Here is a 14,808-nt window from a genome sequence, read left to right on the forward strand (position 1 = left end):
TTATACAAATATTTGTATGCTTGTTTCTAAGTTTCAAAAAATAAAAATAAAGTTCACAATAATAGTCGACTTTACAGATTAAAAGTAGCTGAAGTCAATGTGACTAAGTGAAAAAGGATCTTAAATTAGCACCTATGTTGAATTATATGCTTTGCTTTCTCTAATTTTCTATGTTTACTAGTTAATATACCATATCATGGGTAGGAAAAATGGGAAATGAGGAAAAACAAAACAGATCCCAACTAGAAATAAAAGGTGCTGTAGCTTGGTTGCTATGATGTAGATCATGCCACCAGAGAAAGAAAACTGTAAATTAATCTACCATTACTGAATATGACATAAAGTGCACAGTATATACAAGAGCTAAGTAGTAGATATCATTTTACAATATTTTAAGTATCAATGGTATTTGTTAAATTAACATTTACTGTAGTTTTGTGACTAATGAATTATTTTTTCATTTACTGTTTTTTTAACAGTGTTATGAACTATTTTCTTCATATATAAAATAGTTTAATCAAATTCAGCAACTACACGCTTTCAAATATTATCTTATTGTCTATACAAACAAGATCTTGTTTAATATATATGTTTCTTGCTCTCCAAAGGAAATCTGAAAACAGGAGGAATAAACAATAAAAGTATTATAAATGTTATAAATGTTAATTCCCTTCCCTCCTCCCACACTATGTTATAGATTATTTTTTTTCTCAGATTATTTTTTTTTCTTCTGTCCCATGGCTATAGTTTAGAACAGTTGTATCCCCCCACCAAATTTTTCCAATTTAAATTCAGATTTAGGGATCCCTGGGTGGCGTAGCAGTTTAGCGCCTGCCTTTGGCCCAGGGCGTGATCCTGGAGACCCGGGATCGAGTCCCACGTTGGGCTCCCGGTGCATGGAGCCTGCTTCTCCCTCTGCCTATGTCTCTGCCTCTCTCTCTCTGTGTGACTATCATAAATAAATAAAAAAATTTTTAAAAAAGCTTTAACAAAATAAATAAATAAATAAATAAATAAATTCAGATTTAAAGAATATATATTTCTGGAGGCAATACCACTTGAACAATGAAGCAGAACATTGAGAAAATTTCTAAAATGTTTAGTACTGCTCTTTTATAACAAGGCTATTAACCTACTCAGACATCACAGGAAATCATTATCTCCTCCTCGTTCCCATTGTAACAGCAGTAAGTACTTGGAGGCAAGTATTTAAACCTAGCCTGGAAGTCTTTACGATGCTTATAAAAGTTAGGATATACATACATGAAATTTTAAGAAATAATACGTATTTCTAGAGTATGTATATAAAGGCTACACATAAAAGCACAATTTTCCAAGTATCAAGATATTGTTTTGCACGGTTTTTCAAAATGCCTCAGTTTGGAGGCATGGAAGGGGGGAAAGGGAGAAAAGTGTACATTTGGTATTTGCTTCATACAGTAGTAGGTTCTGAATTAAAAACTAGTAAGTCAACTCTAGCTTTGGATCTATTTTAGTTTCCCATATTAAAGTCAGGGAGGAGGAAAGGGAGAAAAGAAAGAAGAGAGAGGAGGAGGAGTTTTACAACCACTCAAAGATAATGGGAGATGGGAATTGAATAACCCAGAAGGATGTGCTACATGTAGACAATGCAGTTTGCCAGTGAAGTACAAATTATTTCACTACATTTTCTAAATACTGGGTTTTTTTCTCACTGCATTTTACACCATAGAAAATATCAACGTGGATAATAGTTAAGCCTCAACAAGACAAAAAAATTATACTTACAAAAATTAAAAAAAAAAAAGAGCAGAGCCAACATAGTGGAAGAGTAAGTACTCATCAAAGAGCTACATAGCTGGAAATGACTTGTAGGGAAGAGGTGACAAAAATGAGATCAGAGATATTATGGAACTTACAAAGATTGTTTAACTTCTTATCCCCCATTAATAGTAAAATAAACTTCTAGGTACCTGCTTTCCTCCTCAATTCTGTCACATTTTTTATGATATTCAGACCAAAGTTACAAGTGCTAAGAACACAGCTTGTTTCCCACTGTATTTTAGACTTATCCAAGAAAACCATTAACCTTCAGCATACCTTATCAGTTAGTTCTCTATTTACTGCCAGATTTCACAAATTCAGTAAAGAATATATATTTATGGAGGTTTTTTTAAAAGCTCTTTAATGACTAGTGACTTGCTGAAAATCAGTTCAGTTTCCTGATATTATATTTTTTATCAGTAGACTACATGAAAAAATGTATCAGATAAATTTTTTAAAAATTATTTGTATTCACTATTTACCTACTTTGGATACAAGTCACTTCTAGGTTATAGGAGTAAAGAGGTGGAAACCACCAATCTGCTTATGTAACAGTTAACTGGTAAAGGGATTCTATTTGGAATTGTATTTGTGATCCCCAATTTTATAAATATACTTCTACCTTAAGGTACAGATTTTGATATCAAAGCATACCTTACTAACCAAGTGCCTATTGAACAATGAATTTTAAACTGGAAAGAACTTTGTCATCGGAAAAGATGACAAAAAGGTGGGGGGGCTTTTCATTTTTTTTTTTTTTTATATTTTATTTATTCATGAGAGACACAGAGAGAGAGAGAGGCAGAGACACAGGCAGAGGGAGGAGAAGCAGGTTCTACACAAGGAGCCTGACATGGGACTCAATCCCGGGTCTCCAGGATTAGGCCCTGGGCTGAAGCAGCGCTAAACCGCTGAGCCACCAGGGCTGCCCATGGTGGGGAGCTTTTCAAAAGTAAAATAAGGTGAAAACAGGCTTTTGAGTGATAGGATGATTTTAAAATAGTTGGTTTTAATAATTCAATATTACTATTCCGCATTCACTGAAAAATGTTTTCCAGCTGCAAAGTATATTGTAAGTGGTAACAGACTGTCACAATATCTAAGAGATCTATGAGCATGATAATCTTTATTTTTATAGAATCAAAATTAAGCTATAGGCTGTCAGCATATAGTGGCAATCAGTGGTGAAGCTAACAATTTCAATTATGGTGCGTTCCTCTCACTTCTGAAACAAACTCTTGTGTTCCCACCTAGCAAAGTATGTCCCCTAAAACAGCGTAAACAAATAATAATAATAATAATAATGATTTTAAAAATAAAAAATAAATAAAACAGTAAACATAAAACCTCCCATTCTTTCACTTATTAGTGAAATAATAAGTCACTTAGTCTTTATTTAAGCATTTTACTTATGTGTCAAGCACTGAATGTTCAAGGAACCTGGGACATACTGAAGAACAAACCAGACCAAGATCCTATCCTATGGAGCTTATATTCAAGGAAGAGAAGATTACAATAAACATAATAAGTAAACTATATATTATATTACAAAATGAAAAGTGTTATAAAAACAAAGTAGAATAAGTAAGATTTGTAAATGCTGGGGGGTGTGATAAAATATAATTTTAAATACAGTGGTCAGGATGGGCCTCATTGAGAAGAGAAGACTTGACAAGACTTGAAGCATATGAAGAAGTAGCCATTTGGATATTAGAGAGAAGAACATTCCAGAAAGAGGAGTTGGTGCAAGGGCTTGGAGAGAGGAGCACAGCTAACATATGTGAAAAACAAGAAAGCTGGTTTGGTCAAAGCACGACAGGGGGAGAAAAGGACAGTAGGAGATGAGCATAGAAAAATAAAATGATAAGGAGATCATGTAGGGCCTTGGAAGCAATGCACAGTTCTGAGTAGATAAGAGACAAGCTCTGACTGAAATTTTAAAGGGAACACTCTGTGATGAGAACAGACCAAAAGGGGAAAGTTCAGTAAGAACTATTTCAGTTACACGATTGAGAGGTGACTGTACTTTGGGGCAGAATAATTTACTATGTCAAAATGACTTAAATACATACTAACTAGACACAACAAAAGTTTATTCTTTGTTTGTGTAATATCCCTGGATAAGTAATTCAGGTCAGGAAGACAACTGTTCTACATCTAGACAGCTTCCATCTTTTCTTTTAGCTCTACACCATCTTTTTGAAAGTCCCCTGTTTTTATCTAAATACAAGCAGAAAGGAACATAATATGGAGGAAATTAGAATGGGAAGTTTTAATGGGTCCTGCACTTAAGTTCACTTCTATTCCACAAGAGAAAACTGTCATACGGACAGAACTATATAAACGAAGATGGGGAAATTTAGTCCAACTAGGTTTCTCAAGAAAGGAAGAATGGATTTTGGTGGGTCTCTTAGCAGTTCCCACAATTCATACCCAAATGGTAGCCATGGAAATAGTAAGAAGTGGTAGGATTCTTAACATATTGTGCACATATTCTGAAAATAGACCCTGTATGATTTCCTGATGAATTAATCATGGGATGGTGAGAGGAAAAAAAAGAAAAAACCCTCAAGGATGATACATGGTTTTTTATCTAGGCAACTGGAAAGAACTGCCATTAACCAACATGTGGAAATCTTTTTTGCTAAAAGCAGGTTTGGGGAGGAAGATAAATGTCAGTTCTGTTCTGGATGTGTTATTTGAAATGACATCAAGGGAGAAAGGATGTAGAGTAAGCAACTGATAACGTGGTCTGGAACTTGGGGAAAGAGGCTGGACTGGAAATGTCAGTTGTATTAAAGCCTGAAACTGGCAACAACATCAGGGAATAAATACAAGCAGAAAAGAAATGAAGATCAAGCACTGAGTCCTGGAGCATCTGAACATCCAGGTCAGGGAGAAGAGGAAGCAGCAAAGGTGACTGTGAAGGCAAGAGAAAACCCAAAAGTCGATAATGTCTTAGAAAGGAAGTGAGGAAAGTGTATCAAGTTGAGAGTCATCCTCTGCACCTCATGCTGCTGACAGGTTAAGCACAAGAACAGACCATTAGACTGAGCAAGGTGGAAGTCATTGGTGACCTTGCTATACAGTTCTGATGGAGTGGTGGTGGGTAACAGCCTGACTAAAGTGGGTTTAAGAGAAAATAGGAGGAGCAGGATTGGAAACAGCAAGTATTGACAGTACTTTCAAGTGTTTTCTACAAAGGGGAACTAAGGAATTGGGCAGAGCAGATGGACAAAGTAGGGTCAAGACAATTTTTAAGATGGGTGAAATAATTAAAATGGAATGTTCATGGCCTAATGTAAAAAGAGAAAAACTGTTGATGATGAAGGAGAGAGGTAATTTCTAGGATTAGGTCCTTAAGTAGATGAGAGGAAATGGGGTCTGGTGTGGTGGAGAGCTACCCATCATCTATGATAACAGGCAAGAATGCAGAACAGTGGATCCAAATGATAATGGCTGAGTAGATGTGGCATTCTAAATTCGTGGGAGTTCTCTACTGTTTCAATCAGGAATAAAGTAGGATATAGATTATGAGCTGAGAAGTAGGGGAGGAATAAGGTATTACAGGTTTGAGGGGAAAGCACAGTATACCTACCAGGGAACAGTAAGTATCAAGTTGAGGTTCATAAATTCAATGTGAAGCCTGTTGAGCACTTCATTTTTCTCCAGCCATATTCAGTCTCTTGGGAGTACAGTACATGCAAAGTAGGCAGGAGCAGGGTTGTGGTTTTGTCAAGCAAGTCTGACTTCAGAGAAGATCACGAGAAGGAAGCTGACTGGTTCAGCGACATCTATGAGACTTCTCTCTCTCTCATTCAACCTCATGACTATCTACTCACCAAAGTCCTGTGAATTCTACTGCTTTACGTATTCCCATTTCCTACCCTCTCTGTTACTCTAGAAACACTTGATACGCCCTTATCACTTTTCACTAGGATTACTGTAATCCCTTTTAACCCCATCTTTGTCTCTAAAATGCCCATCTTCCACATTACAGACAGAATGTGCTTTCTATGCCTAAATCTAAATCTTCCCATAACTATCAGGATAAACTCCAAATGTCTGCACTTAGAACACAGAAGTTTTTATTAGTGATGCCTGCCCAGGCTCTGTGGTTGCATCCACAATGCTCCCACAAGTACTCTGCGCTTGCACACATACAATAAGGGAACTGCCACCAAAATCAGCTGTAATGCTGGATACACGGCCCCATCCTCCACCTAGACAGGAAGATCTTTGAGGACAGGGGACCTGCTTTACTTGACTTGAATCCTGAGGATTTAGCAGATAGAAGCCCCTCAGAGAATAACGGTTCCATGAATACACACATGCCACAAAAAAGGACTGGAGCCTAAGAGCTACAGATACGTTTTTGTAAACCATACAAGAGCATTATGTTGCAAAATAAATATTGCACAACAATATTCATTCATTCATTCAATAAACATTTAGGGTCTTTATTACATACAAGTCATTGGCAGCCAGGTGCCAAATATAATCTACTGGAGTGAGATAGTCAGTAAAGAAATGATTATAGTCAATCCTACTTCTATAATCAGATTTGGAGAGAGACTTTTTAAAACATGTGCTAGCAAACGTATAACAAATATACATCTAACCGGTATTGTGCCTAGATTAGAACATATGTAACTTCCTCTATATTTCTCATTACACTAACAGCACTGAACTTGTTTGATGCATACTGTCCAGCCTCAGTCTGTTTTACCCATTTACCCTAGTAAAACACAACTGTGGTTGTTATAATATTAAGAAGCTTCCTCAAGAATGCTTTCCAGCTCCCTACAACACCAGCTCCAAAAATATGTCACAGAAAGATTTGGTTTATGCATTTAAAAATCGTAACTACATTCTCACTATTGGACTGCTAGAAAAAATAAAAAGCATATGCATATTAAGGCTCCATGTTTAAGGATGCCCAAATACCAAACTAGTTTGATTTATACCATATTAGCACGAATCAACTAAAGATGAAAGTTCTTTGATATCTCTACTTAAATATACATATTGTATACTTATATAATTTGTACCTGTGTTTATCTCTTTACACACACACACATGCACACACACACATTTATTTGAATCCAACCACTTACTTGACATAAAATAACAAAATCACTTTTTACATAACTAAAAATCACGTAAGTATATATTTTTAAATTATCGAAAGCTATATCATTGAATTATATTATTTATACATTTCTATATTGACCCAGAGTTATATACACAAACATATGTACCATTACTTTACAGGTGATAAGGGATCTCCAGGGTAATTCTGAGTATTTAAGACTTTCACTTCAGGTGATAAATTCAGAATTAACTCTACCATAAGATAAAACTACATTGTAACAATATTAAGAATCATTTTCAAGCTTTTAAGTATTTGCTTAGTCTCTAAAGCATGCTTAAAACACTCAGTTATGGACCTGCACATTTTTCCCTTTAAAAAGATTTATTTGTATTTAAATTTCAAAATTTTCTGCTAACAATAGCCTTTAATAAAAAAGTTCTATATTTTAACATTCACAATGGCAATTGGTAAGATCTTCTGAAATTAAAAAAAGTGTATTAGATGTAATTTTATTTTCTGTCAAATTATGTTACTTCTCACTATTAGATATATTGTGTTTTTCGAGTTCTGTCTTCAGTAATTTATGATTTAACAGTTGAAGGATTCAGGTTTTAAAATAAGGTGCTACACACCTTGGTCTCATGAATGCTAACAGAAATTTAGCTGAGGAAGAGCAGGATACGGTGGTCATCACTGGAGCTCAGGGCTTAGATCACGAGAGAAGGTCACGAGACATGGCTGGTAACTAAATACATATTCCCTTTAGGTATGCATAATTCCCCAGCCTCTGCATTTATAATCCGTGATACAATGCTATGGGATTAGAAAAAAAAAAGGAATGGCAATGTGCACGTCCACACAAACAGGGTCAGCTCTCCCTTTCTTACGACTGTAGTAGAGAAATCTCCTTAAAGACAGTGTCACTGGACCATTTTTATATGATTATAATTAGCACCCACATAATTTAATAACTTTTATTTAAAAGAACCGTCAGTTTATCTACTGCATTAACTTCTCTCTTTTTCTCTCCACATTTCAGTGGCAATTAAATCCTGTTGCATTTTCCCCCTTAAAACACAGTGGCCACTTAGCGCTTAATGTCCCAAATCCAATTCCTCAGTTAAATATTTGAGATTGAACAGCAACTGGTTGCTCAGTACAGTTTTACTTTTAGTGCTCATCACTCCCAAGATGATTCTCCCAAACCAGCTATTTATCATTTAATCAAGACTAAGACTGAAACTTCCTTTATTTAAGTATTTTTATGTTAGCTCCATTTCACTGATTAATGCTTTACTTTCATTTTAAATAGATACCTAAGTTATTTGACTGTTTTACAGGAATTTAATGAGACCAAATATTGCTCAAAATAAGTAGATTAACAGCATTAGTGACATAAACACTCATTATCTACATTTATAAATTTAATCATTAGAGCAATGTTGAGTAGGAATGTCACTTCTTTAAAATGAGATCATTTCTCAATCTTTATTAATTGCGATTTAGTTGTCACCTGGTAAAAACAGAAAGACATTAGGTAACATAAGAGATTGGTCAAATATAGAAACAAGTTGTTATCACTACCAATTTGCTAACTAATTATGCATGCATAATTAATCTTTATTAAGCTGTCAAAGTTGAATAGCTAACAGATTATCAGTTTTGAACAACATGCAAGTGTGGTTACAATGTGATAAGAGAGCTAGTCCACAGCAAACACTTCTGCCCACAGAGCAACATTCCTTGCCCACCAATTTGCCCTTAGAACATGATTACTAATTTCTTGTGAAAGAAAACTAACCAGAGTGAAAACAATTTAAATAAGAAAATCTCAATTGTACCCTTCATTTCGTAGTGCTTATATGCCTTCCTTGAACCAACAGTATAGAACATGACACTCTTGTTTTTCAATGGATGGCAGTATTTGGTCAACCACATCACAAAACTAAATCAAGAAAAATTATTTTCAGAGACTCTATGAGTCAGCCAATCTCCTAGTATTTCATGTGGTCTCTTCACATCAGAGTAGATCACCAGAAGCCTATATACTTAGACCACAACAGTTTAGCCCTTTAAAAATTAGTGTCAGTGATTTGTTGTTCCTTAATGTTATACCAGCTGCTATGAGAAATGATCGTAAGTCTACTTTTACATGGGCTATGAAACTACAGTTGGTCAATGTAACATCAATAAACATACTTCACATAATAAGCCACGTGATTATTTTTTTTAAAAAATTTTACTTATTTATCCATGCGAGACACACAGAGAGAGGCAGAGACAGGGGCCGAGGGAGAAGCAGGCTCCATGCAGGGAGCCCAATGTGGGACTCAATCCCGGGACTGCAGGATCAGGCCCAAAGCCAAAAGCAGATGCTCAATCACTGAGCCACCCAGGCATCCCAACCACATGATTTTTTGAAAATAATTTAGCTCAGGTAAAAACTGGATCTTATTATTAGCCTTTCTGATCCTTAAGAGTTACATACTTTATTACTGTGATTCCCTTTTCACCCTATGTTATTGATCCTCAGTGAGCACTGCAATCACTTAGCTTATTTGTTGGGTTTTTTTCCTCAACTTTTCTTTTTTTATTCCTTTTATTATGTCTTCATTTGTGTGTCATCAAATTCTTTCAAGAAAGGCAAGGTACAGATATTTCTCAATAAAGATAATTGTGTTACTAATACTTTTAGACTTTTCACTGAACTACTGCCAATGTCTCACTTTCTGTTAAAAGTTTAAAAGGTTGTGTCTGGTCAGAGAAGGAAACAAAATGAAATGTTTTATTAAACAGCATTTTAAAAAATTCTCACTACACATAAAATTATTTCATCATCCTTGATCATGGCACAGTAGCAATTAAATGCAATCTTTAAACACTACATGCAGGCTGGACATCTACAAATATTTAAATTGCAACAGGACATTTTAAAAGATAATCTCATGAAACCCTGCCTAATTTGATAAATTGTTTTTATGACGTTATGACATTATACTTTCGAAGCTATTCAGTATTTTTTAACCAGTCTTCACAATAACAAAATCCATTTCAACTTTTTTTTTAAAACAGAAGCAATTATTTTAATAGTATATCATCTAAGAAAGTTATTATGATTCCATATTACCTAATATATAGTTCTTATTCAAATTTCTCTAATTATACCCAAAATATGCAGCTGTAAATAGAAAGAGAGAGAGATCTCTATCTCAGGACCCTATCAAGGTACCTGTACCACATTTGGTTGGCATTTCATCTCCTTCATTTTAGAATAATCCCAACAGGGTTATTTATTTTATGAATGTGACATTTGCGGGACAGATGTCTTATAGAATGTACACATTTTGGATGTGTCTGATTCACATTTCATTAAAACACAGAAGTTAAGCATTTTGGCAGAAATACTATATAGATGGTTTTGTACATGTCTCATTACATCACTTCAGGACACACTTGTCAATCTGACCCATTACAGGTAATACTAAATGTGATCACACGAATGAGAGTGTGATGCCAGACCTCTCCACTATGAAAATGTATCTTTCTCTTTGCAATTCATAAATAATTGGTGGAGTGACACCTTGAGATCATGTAAATATCCTCTTCACCTACAATCTTTCACTCAGTGGTTTTAATGTCCAATACTGATCTTTGCCGGACTCAATGATTAGCACGAATTATTACCACTCTACATGCTTAGCCGCCCTTCTGCTGTAAAGGACAACTCTACATTCTGCCCCTCTCCCCCATTTTTTCTTTGTATTGGGGTAGTTTTTTTGGGCATCATTATGGACTAACATATTTTTTCACTTGGTATGTTATAGTTCATTACTATCATTTTTCTTTTTGATATCAAATTACACACAAATTTGGCCTGTGAGAACCCTTCATTCAAGTGGGCTGCTAGGTCTTTTGACATATCCCCAACCATTTCTGAGTTCTTCCTGCTTTCTGATATAAAATGTTCTAGGATCTCACTGCCCCATGTTCTGGAATCAGGAACTCCTCCAAGGAACACTGGCAACCTTTAGTAGAAAATACTTTTTGGAAACCAAACTTTGGCACTGAGTATGTTCATTCTTACTAGGGCATCATTGCCTTTAATGCCTTTCCATGGACTGAAATAGAACACATATTTTTTAAAATCTGTGAGTTCATATTAATACCTCCAATTCAAACTCAAAACCATGCTGTACTTCTCAATTCCCACTACTCCATATTTTTATCTCCTCAAAACAATGGTTCCCCAAAATCCAATATAGTTACTCATTGCTCTGTCCTATACTACACACAAAATAATTTTACAACTACTACATAAGTACCACTAACAACAATAAATTACCTGTTCATAGGTTAAGATTCTTAGAATATTTCCTCCCAAGTCTATACCATCAGAATATTTATAAGTTACTTAAATTAATTTGGGGGTATGTTATGAATTTGTTAGGTTCATTTGCTTCTATTTGTATTCAAACTTAAGGTTTGCTTTTTAATCACTTTTTACTTAATTTTGTTGTGTGAATATGTGAAATATTTGCATAGCTTAAAAGTCACAACTTTATAAAGACTTATCTGTAGAGGGGTCTAACTTCCATTCTTATCCTCCCCACACTGCCCCCTACTCACTCCTTACAGATAACTATTTCACTGGTCTCTGGGTTAATTATTCCTGTGTTTCTCTTCTGCAAAAATCAGATTTTTTTTTATTTTCCCCCTTTTTAATTCTAAAAAAGGTACAATTACCATACAGGCATACCTCATTTTATTGTGCTTCACTGTACTGCACTTCACAGATACTGTGTTTTTTACAAGTTGAAGGTTTCTGGAAACCTGCATCAAACAAGGTTATTTGCTCATTTTCCAACAGCATTTTCTTACTCTGTGTCTCTGTGTCACAATTCTCACAATATTTCAAACTTTTTCATTATTATTATCATATCTATTATGGTGATCTGTGATCAGTGATTTTCAGTGTTTTGGAGCACCACAAATTGCACCCATAGAAGAGAGCAAACTTAATCGTTACATGTGATGTGTTCTGACTTCTCCACCAACAGGACATTCCCCTATCTTCCTCCTACTCCTCAGATCTATTCCCTGAAACTTGATGCTATTGAAATTAGGCCAATTAATAACCCTACAGTGACCTCTTAAGTTCAAGGGAAAAAGTCACACATCTCTCACTTTAAAGCAAAAGCTAGAAATGATTAAGCTTAGTGAAGAAGGCATGTCGAAAGCCAAGACAAGCCAAAAGCTAGGCCTCTTGTGCCAGTTAACCAAGCTGTGAATGCAAAGGAAAAATTCTTGAAGGAAATTAAAAGTGTTACTCTAGTGAACACATGAATTGTAAGAAAGCAAAACAACCTTATTGCTCATAATGGAGAAAGTTTTAGTGGTCTGGACAGAAGATCAAACCAACTACATTCCCTTAAGCTAAAGCCTGATCTGATCAGAACAAGCCTGCCTGATCCAGAACAAGGCTCTAGCTCTCAATTCTCTGAAGGCTGAGGGAGGTGAGGAGGCTTCAGAAGAAAAGTTGGAAGCAAGCCGAGTTGGTTTGTGAGGTTTAAGGAAAGAGTCATCTCCACAGCATAAAAATGCAAGGTAAAGCAGTAAGTGCTGACGTGAAAGCTGTAGTAAATTCTCCAGAAGGATCTAGCTAGGGTCATTAATGAAGGTGGCTACACCAAACAATAGATTTTTAATGTAGATGAAACAGCCTTGTATTTTAAAAAAGATGCCATCTGGACTTTCATGGCTAGAAAGAAGTCAATGCCTGGTTTCAAAGCTTCAAAAAACAAGCTGATTCTTCTTTGGGGCTAATGCAGCTGGTGATTTTAAGTTGAAGCCAATGCTCACTTACCACTGAAAATCCTAGGGCCCTTAAGAATTATGCTCTCAAATTGCTCTGCCAATACTCTATAAATGGAACCATAAAGTCTGGATGACAGCACATCTGTTTACAACTTGGATTATTGAATATTTTAAACCCACTGTTGAGACCTACTGCCCAGAAAAAGATTCCTTTCAATGAGCAGTAATGACAATGTACTTGGTCATCCAAGAGCTCTGATGGAGATGTACAATAAGTCTAACACTGATGTTTTCATGCTTGCGAATGTAACATCCGTTCTGCAGCCCATGGGACAAGAAATCATTTTAACTATCAAATCTCATCATTTAAGAAACAGCATTTCATATGGCAATAGCTACCACAGATAGTGAATCCTCTGATGGAAAACTGAAAACCTTCAGGAAAGGACTCACCATCTAGATGTCATTAAGTACATTAATGATTCATGAAAAGAAGTCAAAATATCAACATGAACAGGAGCTTGGGAGAAGTCGATTCCCACCCTCATGGATGACCCTGAGGACGGCTCAAGACTTCAGTGGAGTAATCAGTGATTTCCAGTGTCACTACTGTAATTGTTTTGGAGCGCCACAAACTGCACCCATAGAAGACAGAAAACTTAATCGCTACATGGGATATGTTCTGACTTCTCCACCAACAGGACATTCCCCAATCCCCCTGCTACTCCTCAGATCTGACCCATTATAGGTGACTACAGATGTGGTGGATATAGCACGAGAACTAGAAGTAGAGCCCAAACATGTGACTGAACTGCTGCAATCTCATGACAAAACTTGAACAAATGAGGAGTTGCTTTTTTATGAATGAACAAAGAAAAGTGGTTTCTTGAGATGGAATCTACTCCTGATAAAGATGCTGCAAAGACTATCAAAATGACAGCAAAGGATTTAGAATATTACATAAACTTAGTTGACAAAGAGGCAGCAGGGTTTGAGAGTACTGACTTCGACTTGAAAGAAGTTCTCCTGTGCATAAAATGCTATTGAGCAGCATCACATGCTGCAGAGAAACATTCATCAAAGAACAGTCTGTCAATGTGGGAAAATTCATTGTTACCTTGTTTTAAGACATTGCTACCACCACTCCACCTTCAGCAATCACAACCCTGATCGATCTCAGCCATTAGCACAGAGGCATAGACCTCCACCAGCAAAGAGATTAGAACTCACTGTAAGCTCAGTGACAGCATTTATAGCAATTTTAAAGTATCTTTAAATGAAGGTGTGTAGGAATGCCTGGGTGGCTCAGGGGTTGAGCATCTGCCTTTGGCTCAGGGCATGATCCCGGAGTCCCAGGATCGAGTCTCACATGGGGCTCCCCACAGGGAGTCTGCTCCTCCCTCTGCCTATGTCTGCCTCTTTGTGTTTCTCATGAATAAATAAATAAATAACATCTTTAAAAAAAAATTAAGCTGTATACATTGTGTTTCCAGACATAATGCTACTGCATGCTTAAAAAACTACAGTATAGGGTAAACATAACTTTTATATGCACTAGAAGACAAAGAAACTCATTCGACTCTCTTTATTGCAGTGGGTCTAACCGAAGTCATAGCATCTCCAATGTCTGTACATGTATGTTTTTCTATCTGGAAATCATTCCATACCAACTCATAGAAATCTTCCTTATTCTTTTTAATATCACAGTTTATTCAGTCTCCTATGGACAGATATTTAGGTTTTTTCCTAATCTTGTGCTATTATAAACAATCCAATAGTAAACAACTTTGGGCATATGTAATTCCCTATTTGTACAGGTAATCCATAAGGGTAGATCACTGAACCTGGACTGGAAGGTAAATGCAGGCAACGTTTTATTAGGTGTTACAAAACTCTCATAAAATTGTAGCACTTCACATTCCTATCAAGCAATGTATGAGAGTGTTTGTTTTTTCAGACTTACCAACTAAACATATTCTAATCTTTGGAATTTTTGCCAATTTGAAAAGGTGACAATGGTTTCTTGGTGTATCTTAATTTGTATTTCCCCTCATTGCTCATGAATCTGAACATCATTTCATATATTTTGATAAGTC

At 35.8% G+C, this 14,808-nt stretch overlaps 1 protein-coding gene across 6 annotated transcripts in view; it reads right to left on the bottom strand.

Moving 5' to 3' along the window:
* The window catches only part of CHN1 (chimerin 1), a 195,460-nt gene that overhangs the window by 123,640 nt on the left and 57,012 nt on the right, over positions 1–14,808 (bottom strand). The window lies entirely within an intron of this gene.

This window comes from Vulpes vulpes, chromosome 3, assembly GCF_048418805.1.
Source record: "Vulpes vulpes isolate BD-2025 chromosome 3, VulVul3, whole genome shotgun sequence".
Taxonomy (NCBI): domain Eukaryota; kingdom Metazoa; phylum Chordata; class Mammalia; order Carnivora; family Canidae; genus Vulpes; species Vulpes vulpes.